Below are 16,805 nucleotides of genomic sequence, written 5' to 3' on the forward strand. Positions count from 1 at the left end.
TTAAGAGACAGTTCATTATGGCAATAATACTTCTTTGTCTTCACTGCAGTTACAAAAAGTGATTTTTACATGTTGCGCTTATTTGACTCAAGTGAAGCCATGGTCCCATCATGAACCCTGTAGCTTTCTTCTGTTCTGCTTTGTTTGTCATAAGCCACTCTCTGCCTAGGTGGTTAATTGTAGGTTAGCTTTGGAAGAGTGTTGGTGCTGGCTTATGGTCTCAAAAGGAGTGGTCTTAAATTGAAAAGAGAATAATTGAAATCCCATTGCTTTGCAGAATCTTAAGGCTCATAAAATATGACATGAACTCTGAAGAGACAAATTGAAAGATCTGATGATGAGTGGGAAGAAAAAAATTTTTCTGTCCAGAGCAAATGTTCTATCTTCATGTCTCCATTTACAAAACTACCTCCAAACAGGATCAAAATCATCCCTAGCATTAGCTTTAGCTATTAAAATCAGTGTTTTAGTTTGCTGTAATTTTTCATTGGATAGCAGAAAATGTATATGATGTATTTAATTTTTTTTTTTTTCATCATTGTGATCTTTTCATATTCTCACCTGGGTTCTTCCATCTCTCCTTACTCCTGTGTCTCTTTTTAGAAGTTCTACCTGTTCTCTGAGTTTCTTTCTCAGGGATATTCTCAGCCAAAAGTTCTCCATGATATAAAGTCCAATAAATTATTTTTCTTCTTCCCTTCATAGTTTTCATATGTTTAGGCAGCTTGAGAGGTTTTACATTTGAACTTATGCATCATTAGTGAAGATCTGTGTGTGTACAACTGAGAGGAGTATTGGCTTAAAGTCTGCTCCAAAAGGAAATTGAGTAGGATCCTGCAATTCCGACTTGTTTCCCTTTCCAGCAGCAATGAGCTGAATCAGAAGGGAACTAATGAATTCTGGTCGATTTCCTTCAGCGCACCAAAGCTCTTTAAACACATACTGAAGAAGGGAAATGAAGTAGGATTAGTCCATTTCCCTTTGAAGCCAGCTGTGTGCTCACAGTGCATGTACTGGAACATTATTTCACTTGCCAGTTTCTGGCCATGGGCCAAACTGTAGTATCATCTTGAATTGATGCAGGATCCAAAAATACATAGAAAAACACATGGACTGCCTCTGGACAATAAGTAAGAAGTTGGTGTCTGTATGGCAAATTGGCTTGTGTTTTTAACTTTAGTTCATTAACTGTTTGGCAGGGGATCGCCTAATTATTTTTATTATTATTTTTTCATTTGCTTTGCCATAGCCAGAAGCAGTTTTAGATCCTTATTTTCCCCTTCAGACTGACCTCAAATGAAAGTGTGAATTTTTAATGTAGTATTAAGACATTTTGTTATTTCTTTACTGCTGTTGTGTTTTTGAGGGAGAAAAGTCCCATGTGTTTCATCTTATAGAGAGTGTTTGGGGAAGGGGGATGTTTGAGGAGTTGTGTAATACTGAAAGCTGTGTATGTGTGACTCATGCACGTCCTACGTGTTGTTGTGCCTGTGTGTAGCACCTTTCTTTCCAGACCGTCTCAAAACATTTTGTAAATAATGCGGGGATTTCCTAGTGCGTGACACTCTCAGGGACTGAAGAAAGGACTCTCCTGCTCCAAAAGGATGAGACTTTGCCAATTCATTTGAGTTTATTTTTGCTGCCACACAGCTGAACAGTTCTGATTTTTTGTGTAGGAGTTAAGCAAAGATTAGCAGAGTCTTATCCACAGCACTACCCACGTTAAGTACACTGGAATGAGAAGTGTCTGCTGTCACCGTAGCACTGTGCCATTGGAAATAATTGGAACATTTGGACTGGAACTTTTCTCCTACAAAGCTATTGGATCTCTGTGTCTTACAGGGCCTTTCTTATAATGTGCTCAGTGACAGTGATCCTGGATTTATCTATTATAGAGCATCTGCGATTTACGTGTTTTCCCATGCCACTGGATTTTGCCTGTTTAATTCCATGACACTTCTGAAGGTACAAACAAAGCTGACAAATGTGCTGCCCTAGTGGCATAAAGGAGGGTGAACCAGGCATTTACTGGTGCAGCAGTGGCAGCTGGAGGTTATGCTTTGTCACAGTTGTGTTGACGTAGCTATGCTGGAAGAAATCTGTAGTACAGTGCTGACTCCAGGGGTCCGTGATTGAGGATTCTTGGCTGCCCTTAAAGTAGATGTGCACTAACCAAATTAGGGATTTGTAAATTAGGACTGGGACTTCAGACTTGATCCAGAAGTGAGGGGAAGATTGGTGGAATACCCAGAACACCAGAGCAATATTAGACTCTGCCAGGCTGAATACAGTGCAGCTTCTCTCTGAGGTTCAGGTTTGCTTGCAGGTTAAGTGAGCTGCTGAGTTGGTACCACAGCTGACAAAAAGTAACTAGCATAAGAAACCTTCCTATGGCAAACATGCTAACAGGAAATTTAAGGAAGCTAGCAGTACATTTAATAAAACTTGCTTCTTATCTGACTGCTGTTTTTTACCTAATGATAATACTGTTTGTAACAGACAGTGGAGGATTGCGATTGCAGGGCTGAGTTTAAACCACAAAATCTGAATACGTATGGGCCTGCCTTTTGAGAAGATTAGGCAGTCCAAAACTAAATCCATGGATAAAGCAGTGATCTTTCTTCAGGCTTTGGAAAAACCAAAGGAATTTCTTAGTTTGCTGTTCTTTGTTCCCAGGAAAGCATGGTGAAAGGAGGGAAAATAAAAAAAGGCTATACTTGCATTCCCTAAAGAGGCCTTTAAAAAAACCCAAACAACCAGGCAATAAAGAGTCAGGTAGGAAAAGATGAATGGCCTTGAGAATTTACATGCAAAACTCTTCTTGTGGGAGAGCTACAGGGAAGCTTAACAGATCTCCATAAGTACTATTAACTCAGCCAAAAGCTATCAGAAAGTTGTCAGCATTCTGCAAGCCCAGGGAGCAGTCCCAAACGCATGCATACAGATTAGACATGCATGACTTCTAGGGGCCCTCAGATGGAAGGGGATGCACCCGATCAGGAGAGCGGGGAAAAACAAGCAACAAAAAAAAGTGCAGATAATTCAGTACTCCCTAACCCTCGACTCTGGAGATGTTCCCTTTTGTATCCAGCACAAGAGAGGTAGAAATTAGGCCACAGCATCACTGGAGCAGACGGGCACGCTCTGTCTGCGCCGCAGCAGCATGTGCTTCTTTTCAGGGAGTTGCCTGGCAACAGAATGCTGTCCGCCCGAGTGACTGCAGGAGCCCATTGAAACCCTCCGACGGGCAGGGCAGGGGGAGAAAGGAGGAGAGGAAGGAGGAGGGGGAGAGTGAGCTCACCAGTTTAGAAATTTCTGGCAGCAAAGCCAGGACACCAAGAGACAGGGAAAGGGGTGGAAAACTCTTGCTATTCAAGAGTAAATCTTTCCATACAAGTCTAATTTGATTTCATGTAGTTCAGAGGGAGGGATCTAATTCCATTGATTTTATAGGATACGTGAGGATTGTCACACCCAAAGAATATATTGTTTCTAACATGTAGAAGATCCAAGCTTCTGAGAAACAAAGGGTGCTTGTGGGAAGCTGAATGCACGTTCACAACCTTACTGCGAGAAGTGAGAGGCTTCTCCAAGTGCACCCCTTCCCTCGAACCCCACAGCAGGTGATGGCCCTGGGCTCCTGTGTGCCCGGGGACGGGACATGGCAACTCTCTAAAGACGTCAGTAAATGCTGTGCTGGGGACCCAATCTATTCTGGTGACCAACAATCGGATTGCATCGTTCTGCCAAATGACTGAATTCTGTTTGTGTGGGAATTAGTTAAATATCACTTCATCTGGGATTTTAAAGATCCTAAGGGAGTCAAGTGTTTAACTCTCACTGAATTTCAATTGCATATCTCTCTGGGAAAATTAATGAGCTGAGTCCTAAGGAGCCTTGCTGTTTTCTAAAGAGCTAAATGCATTGTTTGTTGTCCAAGTCTCTTTTTCCTTTCATATATACATACAGAGTGTTCATTTATACATGCAGAAACATTTGTCAGAAATTTCACTTGGTAACAGTTTGGAAATTTGGAGTCCTTGCTCCTATGGAGCAAGCTTTCAAATGATTCCAGCTAAATTCTGCTGTGAGGATTGTGAAGCAAATAGTTGTGAAGACAGACATCTTGAGCACTTTAAGAGTTAGCAGCTCTCTAAACTAAATGGGTAATTCTGTCAGAAGTCAAGATCAGACTCAGGAAATGAGCACCAAAAATGCCTTCACTGGAGGCTCTTGCAATATGCTTTCCCAGTGAAAACTCAAGCCCTGGAGAAAATAATGGAATTAGTTAAATATTCAAACAGGAAATGCTGTATTAAATCAGACCAATATTCCATTTGATATGAAGCCAATTTTTGACAGTTGTCAGAAACACAGGAAAGTATATTAGGAATAATTTTGGAGAGGGTTGCCTGTAAAGGGTATCTGTTAAACTGTAATCTCATTGTGATAGGATTACTTTAAAAAATGTAAATGTTAAAGAAAATATATGTCAATATGGTTGGTCATAGCAAGAGCCCTGGAAGGGCTGTAGGTCCCTACAGAAAACTCTATATACTGTAAGTTTTGAATTATTTTTTCAGAGTGAACCATTTCTATGGTGCATGCTGCCAGGAGCTGTTGTCACACTCAGTTGTCCAATCTTCTTTAATTTTCTTCTAAGTATACATGGGAATCCAGATATCAATATGAATGTGCTTAATAAATTCAAAGAAATTGGAAAGGTGTTATTATATCTGAGGCTGGTGAGGTGTTAGGAATTGAACACACTCTCCAAGAATATGGATTTGTTGTCATACTTTCCTGTTGTGTGAAGGTCACCATCCTGCAGCAGCCTTTTGAACTTCAGGTGTGGTACTAGCAGACTCAGGTAGAATCAGCATGGATCATTTCTCAATTAAATAATTAGTTTTATGGAGGCAGCAGAAGAAACTCTCTTTTTAAAAAATACACCAGGAAGTAGAAATAATATTTCCATTCTATCTAAAAAATTATATCCTATGAAGTAACAAATCCTGTCAATTACACTTTTTTTTTTTTTTTTTTTTTTTTTTTGCATCACAGGGCATGAGAAGAAGCTATAATAAAATAGAATATAGATAAAATAATTTTGTTTCCTTTGGAATCTAAACATAAATTCTGGGTTTTGTAGTCTTTTCATAAGCTATGGGATCTTTTGAGAAACAAGTTAGAATGGGGAGAATTAACTATCCAAGTAATGGATGGTTGTGACAGCTACAGCTGTAGCTTATAGGATACTGAAAGAAAGAAACCTTTTGGGATCAAACATCCTGTGTGCTCTCCCTATGACATTCATACTTTAATTCAAAAGTGCAGTCTTCTGAGATATGCTTCAGATTCTATGTTGCTGCTGTCATCAAGCATATCATTCCTATTATTCTCAGTTCACTGGGTTGTGCAAGAAACAGTTTTTCTCCCAAAGCCCAGGAAATGAGCCATGTTGATTGTTCATCAGAGAATACAACTGAGGTTTAGCTTTGTGTTGGACTGCAAGAGTATTTTCTGTAATCAAAAACTGTATCCATTCTGTGTCTGAAAGTAGGATCACAAGTTCCCAGGTTTTCCAGGATATGTAATTATTTCAGCCATTCTGATACAATAAGACTGGGCTCAGTCATTGCTTTTCTCTTATCAGATTTGCCATACTCTGCAATACAATAAACGCCCACACAAAAACAATGTTAAAATAAGGTTAAGGTGAGGACATATACTCACAAAGGAAGGAAATTCTGAAATACTGTTTTCATTAAAATCTTCACTCAACAATCAGAATGTTATGAAAGATGAAGGGTCTGTGGCTGAGGACTAAAAGTATCCTAAATTTTTTACTACTGTGATATGATCTTTATTGTACAAAAGGATTCTTCAGGGATCTGACCCATCTTGATACTCCCATCCACTATCAAAATGCATAAAAAGTTATTGCACTAGGTAAGTTGCAATACTTACTGCTGTATTTTTTATGCATCAGTAGTTTTTTTCTTTGATATCCAGAGGTAACATTCAAAAGTGAGAGCATGTGTTCCATTCTGAATTTCTCTGCCTTTCAGAAACATCCTCTGGTCATCCTGTTCTACATCTGAAGTTCTGAAATGGCAGCTGCAGTACCTGATTTGAAGCCTCAATTGCTGTCAATTGTTCTTTTACAGCCCCACATGGAGCTATTTAGTCTTGTTGAGACATAAATGTCCAAGCACATTTACTCAGTTTCACTTGGACATCGCAAAAACTGCCTTTGATACAAATCTCATTCACTTTGATGAGGTTTCCATAGATTCCACAAATATGATTTGACACCTAGATTTTTTTGTTTATTGACTTCCTCTTATGTTTGTCTTCATTTTGTCATGGTATTATTCCTATATATCATTTAACATTCACCAAGATTATTTTGAGGAATTTTGTGCTGTTTTGTCTGAGATTGCTTTGCTGGAAAGCCAGAGCATATTTGAACTGCTATATCATGCCACTGGCAAAGTATTATAGAAAGTGTAAATAATAGCCTAAATATATATTTTTGCTACTGTATTTGCTATCAAAACACAGAATTTTTCAATTAATTTGATACAATCATCCAGTAAGTATATTAAGATAATAAATTTAATAATATATTGAATAATAAATATGCATCAAGCAAAAGCTACAGTTTGCTAATAATGAGATTGTGTGGAAGAACCACGAGGAAACTGTAATGACTTTACCAGCATCAAAAACTCACACCTTTTGCAAATGTTTTGTGCCCTCAAATGAACAATGAGTGAAGATGTGTGGTGCTCACTGAGCTATCTGAACAGTGTAGGAGGAGGTGTGATCTTTTTTGTGTTAAAGGTAAGTTGTGAAATTTGCTGACCTTGGTGGATAAAGGCAGAGCAACCGATGTCATCTACTGAACTTGTGCAAAGCTCAGTTGGACACTGTCCCACACTTCTTTGTCTCTGAACTGGAGAGAGATGGATTTGATGGCTGGACCACTTGGTGGATAAGGAATTGGCTGGCTGGTTGCGCTTGAAGGGTTTCAGTCAATGGCTCAGTCTCCAAGCGGAGACCAGTGACAGGTGCTGCTCCTTGGGGTTGGCACCAGGACTGGTCCTGTTCAACATGGACAGTGGCACTGAGTGCACTCAGCAATTTTGCTGATGACACCAACCCATGTGTTGGAAAACAACACATGTGGAGGGAAAGGATGGAGAAAACAAGGTTCTGGGAAGACCTTAGACCCCCTTCTAGTACTTAAAGAGGCTACAAGTGAACTGGAGAGTGACTTCTTGCAAGGGCATGGAGGGATAGGTCAGGGGCTTTAAACTGGAAGAGGGTAGATTTTAGATTAGATATTCTGAAGAAATTCTTCCCTGTGGTGATGAGGAGGCCCTGGCACAGGCTGCCCAGATAAACTGTGGCTATCCCATCCCTGGAAGTGTTCAGAGCCAGGCTGGATGGGGCCCTGGGTGACCTGCTCTAGTGGAAGGTGCCCCAGCCCATGGCAGGGTGGTTGAAATGAGATTAGCTTTAAGGTGCCTTCCAAACCAAGCCATTCTATGATTCCAAGATTATGTACAGGAGACAAATTATGAACTGTATTAAGACAATTCTGAGGTTTTCCTTGTTACTGTCACTCTTGGATGCTTTTATTTGGGAATAAAAATGTCCATATGGAGGGAGTTTAGATTTTAGGAATTTTGTTTAAGTAATTGTTCTACTTTGAATGTGTATTTTATTTTACTTGGATGAGAGAGTTTGGCAAGGCCTTGTTTTTTATCAACATGCTATTCCAGTATATGCAGGTTTTTGTTGCAAGATGCTATGGAGAGCTGTGGAACAAGGTAGAATATATTCAGTTTAAAAATTCTGTAGAAAAGCCTGAACTTTTATGTATATTTGTAATCCTGTACTCAAGATACTGCTGCCCTGAGGAGATCTGTATTTTTGTTTCATTTTGCTATATATCCTGTTTTGTTTTGGTTTTATGTTTCTGTCTCTTATCTGTTCTATTTGTACTTTTTTTTCCCCTACTTGAATTAGAAAATAAAATCAGTGAATTAACAGAAAAAACATATAAGGTAAGAAATAAACAGATTTTCATTTACAGCAGGCATTTTAATTATCATTAGTAGGGATGTGCTTCTTTAAATGAACATAAATAACTGTCAAATATGATGGCTGTCGGATTGACAACAGATCTGGTTTCATTTATTCTGTGTGTAGGTACAGATCCTTTGTTGTCTAAGTTGTCATAACTGATGACTTGTTGAACCGTGATATTTTACTTCAGCTGGGGAAGGGCCAGTGTAAGAATATTGATGAATCAGTGGAAAGTTATTCTTTCATGTACATTTTTCCCCCTAGATTTTCCTTGATTTTACTCTCCTGTATTTTCCTCTGTCTTTTGCTCAGCTGTGTGGTTACTTAGGGAGCAATCATAGTGTTCATAGAGATTTTTAGTATAATAAATATTTTCACATTTTGTTTGCTATAAAATTTACATCTGTTTGGTGGTGCTGTGTCAAATAGGAGTAAATCCTGAGGAGGTGCCCCTGACTTAACCCAGGGTCTTGTGTTATCCAAAGAATAACTTCAAAGCTGATTATTTCACTGAGAGGAACCACACAGGGCAACCCTTTGATTTTCCTTTTTACTGCTCACAAGCTCTGATAAAACAAATTAAAATAAAATTTCTCAAAGACTACTTCTTTATATTTTTAGTTGCCCTAATAAAAGAGATCACCTCCACGTTTTTGGTTGCACTATAAAGTGCTTTTCTGTTGAGCCAGTATGATTACTATTTGCACATTCCTTAGTTTAAAGGAAAAAAGAAAGCTTTATAACTTGGAGCTTGTATCACACAGCCTGGCATTGTGTTTAACGTGATGTAGTTCTGCAGCTGTTTATTTCCTTTCTTCTTTTCTCTGACAACAATTTAAGATGTTTTTGTTTAAAGTGAAACTGTGTTCCTGTTATTCACCTACGTTATAAAAATCCTGCCGTATTTGAAAGTGTCATCAGTTCAGCAAATGTTTGAAACTGTATTGAGAATTTAATAGATCTGAGCAGATGGGTCCCCAGTTTCGATCCCTGTAGTGAAAGATGTGCACTGCTGCGAACCTGCCTTTAAACAATGACTATACCATATGTTGTAAAGAGACACATTAAGGTTTGGCAAACTGTTTAAAAAAATTGCATTGTTCAAGCACTTATTTTAAGATTGCCAAAGTTATCTCAAAACATGGAACAGATCATTTAAATCAAACAGTTTAGCAGTGCTGATGAGCATTTAACCTGCTGTCCTAAACAGCTCAGTGCATAATTGAGAAAGACTCAGAGAATGCTAGTGCTGTATCAAATAGTATGTTGGCAAATCATTTAACTGGGCTGTCCTGAAGTTTTGTTTGATGTGTGAGAACATAGCCCTCTCACACTGTTTTTATTATGAATGCAGGAAGTAATGGTTATTAGGGCCTGGGAATCCTGTTAATACATATACTTGAATTAACATGTTACCACTGACAGTAGACTTTGTTAGCAAAGAGCTTGAGGCATTCAAGTGAAAAAAAAAATGTATTCAAAGTTCAGTAAAAGATGAAGTAACAACTTATCTTTTAGTGTATAAAAAGTAACCACACACTTAACATGGGATCTCTGTTAATCTACAACAGTTGGAAACAGCAAATAAGAGAACATAAAATAAGTCAAGGCTCATATGAAGAAATAATGTCATGTAGCAGACAAATGACTTAAGTGAAATAACAGCTGGACTTTCTAGGGTACAAGGTCTTATTTAAGCCTGAACTAAAGCAACTACTGAATATTTTGTTTTGTCTACTAAAAATATTAGCTATCCCTAGACAGTTTAAATCATTTATATGCACATAGTTGTCATAGTTTCAGATCATTGCTACTAGATAACATATTTATGAATATGGGTGTTTTTTTCCCTAGTTATCCTCCATTCTTCTCCACACAGTGATTCCCCTGCTTTTTGGGAGGGAAGTCAGATATACTAGAAGTGCAGAGTCAGTAACAGTACCACATACCATGCAATCCCAGTGAGAAGTGGTATGCTTGAGATACAGATCCTTAGATCCAGCTTGTATGGAATTGTCATCAGATTCCATTAGATACGGTCCAAGTTTGTGGCCACAGTGATTGCTAGAGACTGCTCCCAAAGACTCTGCTTCCTCAGCATATAGCTGAGTCCTCCAAGGCTGAACCTGTCATGACTTGATACAATTTTAATTCACAATTTGTTGTCTTCACACAGAAAACTTCAATTCTAATACTTGGTATTTTGAACCCCCTAAGTTTTGGATCCTTAGTAAGTTCTTAAATTTTATTTCCTTCCATCTCTAATATAATGGTGCACCCTGGCAATCTTTTCAGACAGAGGACTGAGTCGCTTATTCAGGCTAAATGGGCAGTTGTGTTGACCCATGGAGTCCAGTGGGCCATGCTGCCTCCACATCTGGGCATTCTGTCTCACTCTCTAGGGGTGCTTTAGGCTGTGTCATTGCTTACTAAGATATTTAAAACATATAACTGCTGTTATTCTTTTAGAATGTGCAATATGTATGGCTTTTGAGTGGGAGGTGAAGGTTTGCCTAAGACACAGGTAAAAATTAGATGGTGACAGAATGCACATTTAAGGATGTAGTAACATTTAACATATGGGTGATGCAAGCACATCTGTAACAGTAGTGGTGTGTACATGTGGTGATCTGAAAACTCAGAAGTACAAGGTTTGCCTAAGACACAGGTAAAAATTAGATGGTGACAGAATGCACATTTAAGGATGTAGTAACATTTAACATACGGGTGATGCAAGCACATCTGTAACAGTAGTGCTGTACATGTGGTGATCTGAAAACTCAGAAGTACAAGCAACATAAGCCTTCTAGGAAAAGAAAAATCTTATTTATATGAGTTTTCAGCTGGAGAAAACAATAAACTTTTGAGAATTCAGGACAGAAAGAGAGATGGTGTAGAAGCAGCAAATGTCAACCTGCATTCCTTCTGGGAATAATTGCTTTGATAATTTAAATTACTTAATTACATTAAACTGTTTGAAGGGAAAAAAAGTAGCAAGGACTGCTGCAGCACAGAGAGAGATGGAAAAGTCAGTTCCTGGAAGACTGAAGGGTGATGATGGAAAACTACAATAAAGGGAAAGTTCAGAAACAACTACTAAAAAGAAAACAAGTATACTAAGATAGGGAGTTTTATTGTTAAAAAAACCCCACAACTATGTTCTTCCAAAGTAATCTTGTGAATTTTAATAAATTCTTGAGGATTGTTTAGAACAGAATTTCTTCACCAGCATCCTTGCCAGACTGTGATTTACTATCTGTGATGTAATTGTCTTCATGTTTTTATTTAAAGTAACTAGGTTCTTTCTTTGTTCTTTCACTTCCTTAAATTGAATGTTTGCTCTCTTTAAGTGTGAAGGCACTTGTTCTTTTATTTGGTGAGAGAATCAAAGCAGCTCAGATTGCATAGCATTGTTTCTAATCAAATGAAAGTAGATAACTCTGTAGTTTGAAAGTGAAACCCAGCAGCAGTTCCAATGAAAACAAATCTCATTAAGTGTAACTATTTTCTCTATTTATATTGCCTTGTTTTCCATCTCCTTGCAAATTGCTGTTTCTTCCTTCTTCTTTTGTAGTTCTAACCAACGAAAATGAAATTAAACATGCTCTGATTGCATTTACATCATCCAAAAATTCAGTGACTCATATCATATGGAAGGTACATGATCTAAAGACTCAGTTATGTGAACTTGGTAGAAAGTTTGTTGTTTGGTATTATCAATACTTTTTCTTGCAGAACAAATGTGTCTGAAATACTTTCAAAGGAAGATAACTTAAAAAATTTCAAAAGAAGACATGGTTTGAGTCCTTCTGAAGTGCTTTCTGTAACAATATGATTCTTAGCAAGTGTTGATCATTAAATATCTTTGTTAGTGTATATGTTTTATTTTTAGTAATGATATATGTAGATGCCTGCAAAGCATTTTTTTTTTTTTGACTCTGAAGTGTCCTTCCAAAATGAAATACAGTTCTACTGTGAAACAGAAAGAAGAGTTATGATTAGCATTGGTCACTAGTTACTGCAAAAATCCCACTGAAAATCTGCTTCTAAGAAATTATAACTCACATTACTAATACTATACACTTTAATTATGAAATTGATAGAATAACAGGTCTTGGTCTGATTTGCCAATGCATATCATAACAAAAATCCAAATACCTAAGCTAATTTTCAGAGTGGCACTTGTGTGTAAATGCCAGTGTTTGCTCTTGTCATGCTTGCACATGCAAAACCGGAAATGTGAGTGTTGTAATCATATCTGTACCTGCAAAACAGCTTTTCATATGTAAATATGAAAGTAGATAATTTGAAAGTACTTCTAATATCAGCAGGAGGTGAGGACAGTAAAAAATGTGAGGCGTTAATCCATGAAGTATTTCTGTGAGAAATGTTTGTGAAAATTAAAGGATTGTTTAATTGACTCGTAACATTGCATATTGTGTGCACTTAATTTACAGTAGATACCCAAGGATAGGAAGCTACGATATTTGTGATGTTACACAATTTCTTCTGAACAAACTGGATTCTTCTGGATCAGGTGATGCATGAAGTACCAGTTCTGTAACAAGATCAGTTTTATAAATGGTTTAAAGTACCTATACTGTCTTATAAAATATTAGGGATTAAGTATAAAATTACTTATGTAGCAAAGTTTGACAGTTTGAGGAAAAATCTGAATATTTCCCTACAGATATGTTTTTTTGGTCAACTGCCACTGAGTAACAGCAACCTTTCAATTGATTACTGTAAGATGCTTTTTAGGAGAGGAAAGCTACTGGCTTACATAGTAGGCTTTGCCTTTAAAATTTGTACTTGTCTCTCCTCTGTCAGTCTTTGTAGGGTATAAGTAGTTAAGGTAATCAGTGCCTTAAGATCTGAATCTCCAATCAATTAATTTTATTTTGGATAATTGCTTGCTCTGGACATCTGGTGTGATTACTTCTATCACATTGCTTTTGTCTCTATTTCCACCAGACATCTGCCCTGCAGACTTGTTTTCATTGCCAAAAAAGTCTAGAAAACCTGAGTTAGACTCAGCTAGAGAAAAGACTACAGACAAAGCCTCAGTGAACATAAGTCAGTTTGTGGATTCCTTAATGTTAGCTTGTGACATTTGAATTGCTAATAACTATAAATTGCATCAGGTGCCCTTGAATTTCACTCACTAAGAAGTGCTTATTTTTCTTCATTCTCTATTAGATGTATATTTTGTCAAGTGTGACTTACCCCTATATCATGGCTCCTAAAGATGCTGTGAAACAGCAAGGGTTGTTTCTAGAACACTGGCAAAAGGACATTGTCACAAAGATGTTTTGACAAAACATCAATTCTGAATACTGGTGATAAAGAATATTCCTTTATTTGCCAGATACTGAACAGCTGAAGATTACTCATATAATACCTTATGTATACGTATAATGTAAATAGAATATTCCTATTCTGCAGATGCTGGTATGCTGGTGAATTTGAAAGCTGTATGAAACAATGTTAGATTTTTGGTGCTGCTTTAGTTTAAAAGCATTGCTTTTACTATCTACTGCAAAAAAAAATTCGAATATCCTGTTATGAATTATATGGCATTACAAATCCAGTTTTGGAGTTATAGAAATGTAAGTCTCTTTAAAGTTCCAAATTAGTGGCTGAAGTACACACCCAGACCTGAAATCTGTGCATATTAGCAATCTGCAGTATTCCTTCCTCAGTGTGAGTATTCAATTGCTGGAAGAAGTTGCTGAAAGGGGAAGAAAATTTCATTGTATTTTCTCATATCAAATTTACTTGACTATGTCTAATTATATCATGGTTGACTGTCAGCAGAAAAAGTGCTTGGGTAATGTATTCCAAGAACATAATAAAAAAATGCAAAGAAAAAAAACAGCAATAGTGGGGGTTTTTTTGGTCCCTATTCTGTCTGCATGATAGTGTTGTTTCCCTTTTAGGCACTTTGGGTTGTTTCCATTTTTTTAAAAACTTTGTTCTAAAATACTTCTCCATTTTGCTGTACCCACTAAGAGTTTCCCATGCCAAACTCCTCTTACTGGGACAATCATGTGACAGTTCCGATTCTAAAAAAGAAAAAAAACCACCTCTATAGACCTTTGAAAGAACACACTTATAGTCTGATCCTGAAATCTTGTGGCTTATTCTACTGTGTCATATAAGATTCTTAAAATATAACCCAGTTTTTTCTCCATATGTACTTGAATCTGTTGAGTCCACAGCTGTTGCCTTCACAGTAGACCTTCCAAATAAAATAGCTGCTTACATAATCTAGAAGCCACAGATTGTCTTCTCTTATATATCAGAGAAAATGTGTTTTACAGTACTTATTTTCTATTATCGTAAGAAGAAAGGAGGCTAGGGAGCCATCTCAGACTTTGATTTCATTGAACGTTTTTATTATGCAATTCAAGGTTAATGAATATGATGATAGGATGATAATGATCATAATAATACCATGTCTCAAAGGGTTAACTCACTTTTCTCTCTTAATTTATTTGCACATTGTAATCTATTCCGTAGGAAATGTCATCACTTTGTTGCAGCCCAATGTCACTGTGCAAGATTGTGCAGTTCAATCTTTCTGTTACCTTGAGGGTCAGTACCAAAGGTTCTTGCAGTGGCCACTGCTCATATTAACTTATTTTCTATCCTTATATCTTGATAACTGGAGAGTAAAATGTTTTACAAACTCTACAGTCTGTTTTGCACTTATTAACCCTTTAAGACCCACAGCCAATATGTCACAGTCTTCTCTGAAGTACAAGCCATGATGTACATGAAACAACCCATCTTGATTTTATTTCTACCAGATCTTATGTGCCTGTGATCAATTCCAAATGTGGGATCTACGCTTCAAGAGGTGGAGGCTTATGCTTCCATATCACAGAAACAACTTAACTTGGGAATCATTCCTTCCTTTGAAAATTTTAATTCCAAGAATGTAAATATGACTTTGAGCTGTGCACCTCAAGTGAACATGATGAACACAAAGTCTCTAGGAGTCAAATTTTTCATTACATACTGGAAAAACCCACAAAGTATTAGCAAGGGAATGTTCTGTTATCCTCAGTCACTGTCTAGGTCATCAGTTGTGTTCATTATCTCTTGGCTCTGGCATTTAGACACAAGGTCTGTCCTGAAAGTTTCTCAAATCTTCAGTTCAGCCTGATGGTCCATTTAAAGATGAAGCACAATACAATGTAATTACAATGAACTAGGGTTGGCCAAAGCTCATCTCTTCCTGAATTTGTTCCAACTCTTAGAGAAAGCATGTGAAACCTTGTCTCCCTCTTGTATAAAATCTTGCTGTGTTAAAAAATTATGGTGAACAGAGGAATGTGACAATTTCCTTAGAAATTCTAAATACATTGTCTTTGTCTTTCACTAATTTTACCTGTGATTAGTGTCACGGATTTGTCTCTTAATTGCAAAATAGATAATAAAATACATGTTTTTTTCCTTTTGCATCCATGTGATAACATTTTCAGTTTACACACTTAACAAATGTAGCTGTCTGTTTCTGACACTTTGATCACAGACTCCAAGGAGCACCTCATCTCTGTAGATTTGTGGAGAGAACTATAAAAATAATTAGAAATTGTCATACTGCTGAAGTCAAATATTTTTGAAGTAAGGATAATGTACTTGTTGTGACTGAAGTCCTTTATCTCTTGAAGTAAAATGTATTCTGTCAGTATATTCTGTGCTTGGCAGTACTCTAAATATTGTTCTTTGTTTTCACCTTCAGGACCAAAATATCAGAATTTACCTTCTCACACCATTTTTTTCATACTGGGCTCCCCTCCTTGTTGAGGTCCCCCTGTCATGATCCCTATACTGTAAGTTATGGACACTTCTCCTGCAGTCTGCAGCTATGTTTTAGTCTCAGCTGTAGTAAGTCTTGAGTTAACTCAGCTGTGATTGAGGCTTTTGCATGTTCCTAAATCATTGAGAATACATTTTCAGAAATGGCTGGTGATTGAAGGTGCATAGGTGGACATTTCTGTAAGAGTGCTGAAATTATTGGTGCTGAAAGTGGGACATGGTTACTGAATCTGGACAGTCCAAGTGAATCCAACTAAAAACCCTGACTCCTATTATCCCATGTAGGAGGGCAACAATCATGCAACAGTCTCATTCCAGGGATGTGGTTCTGCCATCAGCCTTAGCCTCATTAGCTTTCAGTCTAGTGCCAAATGTAGCAGAATTGTCTTCCTGCTTTCTGCGCTTTCTCATGAAACTGCTTCATCCTCTCTCACAGAACTCACAAGCCCAGCCCCTCCACTACTAACTTTTTTAAAGCTGTTAAAAAAAAAGGAAGGGAAACTCTTTCTCTCTTTCATTTAGTTATGTTTTCTTGTAGTTTCCTACAAAAAGCTGAGTATTCAGACCTCCATTGTATGAGAATTTAGACATCCAGCTGATTTCAGTAGGACTTCTCAAATCCCAAAAACTGAATGTAAGAACAACTTCTCTTTGTCAGACTAAAGGTTTGTCTTGTCTTGGCACTGTCCAGCATCAGAGCACAGGAAAGGATATGAGAAGACAGTAAGTGTATAGTGCTATTTCTCCAAAATGCTCTGCCAACCTCCAGTAGTTTTCAGAGCAGGAACTTCTAAAGCCAGTTATTTTTTTGCATTTAATTGCATTTAATTTTGCATTTAATTGTCCAGGCTGGATTTTCTTCCACTAATTTTATGACA

At 37.4% G+C, this 16,805-nt stretch overlaps 1 long non-coding RNA gene across 2 annotated transcripts in view; it reads left to right on the forward strand.

Annotated features, from left to right (window-relative positions):
* LOC111932323 (uncharacterized) overlaps positions 1-16,805 on the forward strand; it is a 104,948-nt gene that overhangs the window by 10,862 nt on the left and 77,281 nt on the right. The gene's annotated exons all lie outside the window — the stretch shown is intronic.

This window comes from Cyanistes caeruleus, chromosome 7 (genome assembly GCF_971803275.1).
Source record: "Cyanistes caeruleus chromosome 7, bCyaCae1.hap1.1, whole genome shotgun sequence".
Taxonomy (NCBI): domain Eukaryota; kingdom Metazoa; phylum Chordata; class Aves; order Passeriformes; family Paridae; genus Cyanistes; species Cyanistes caeruleus.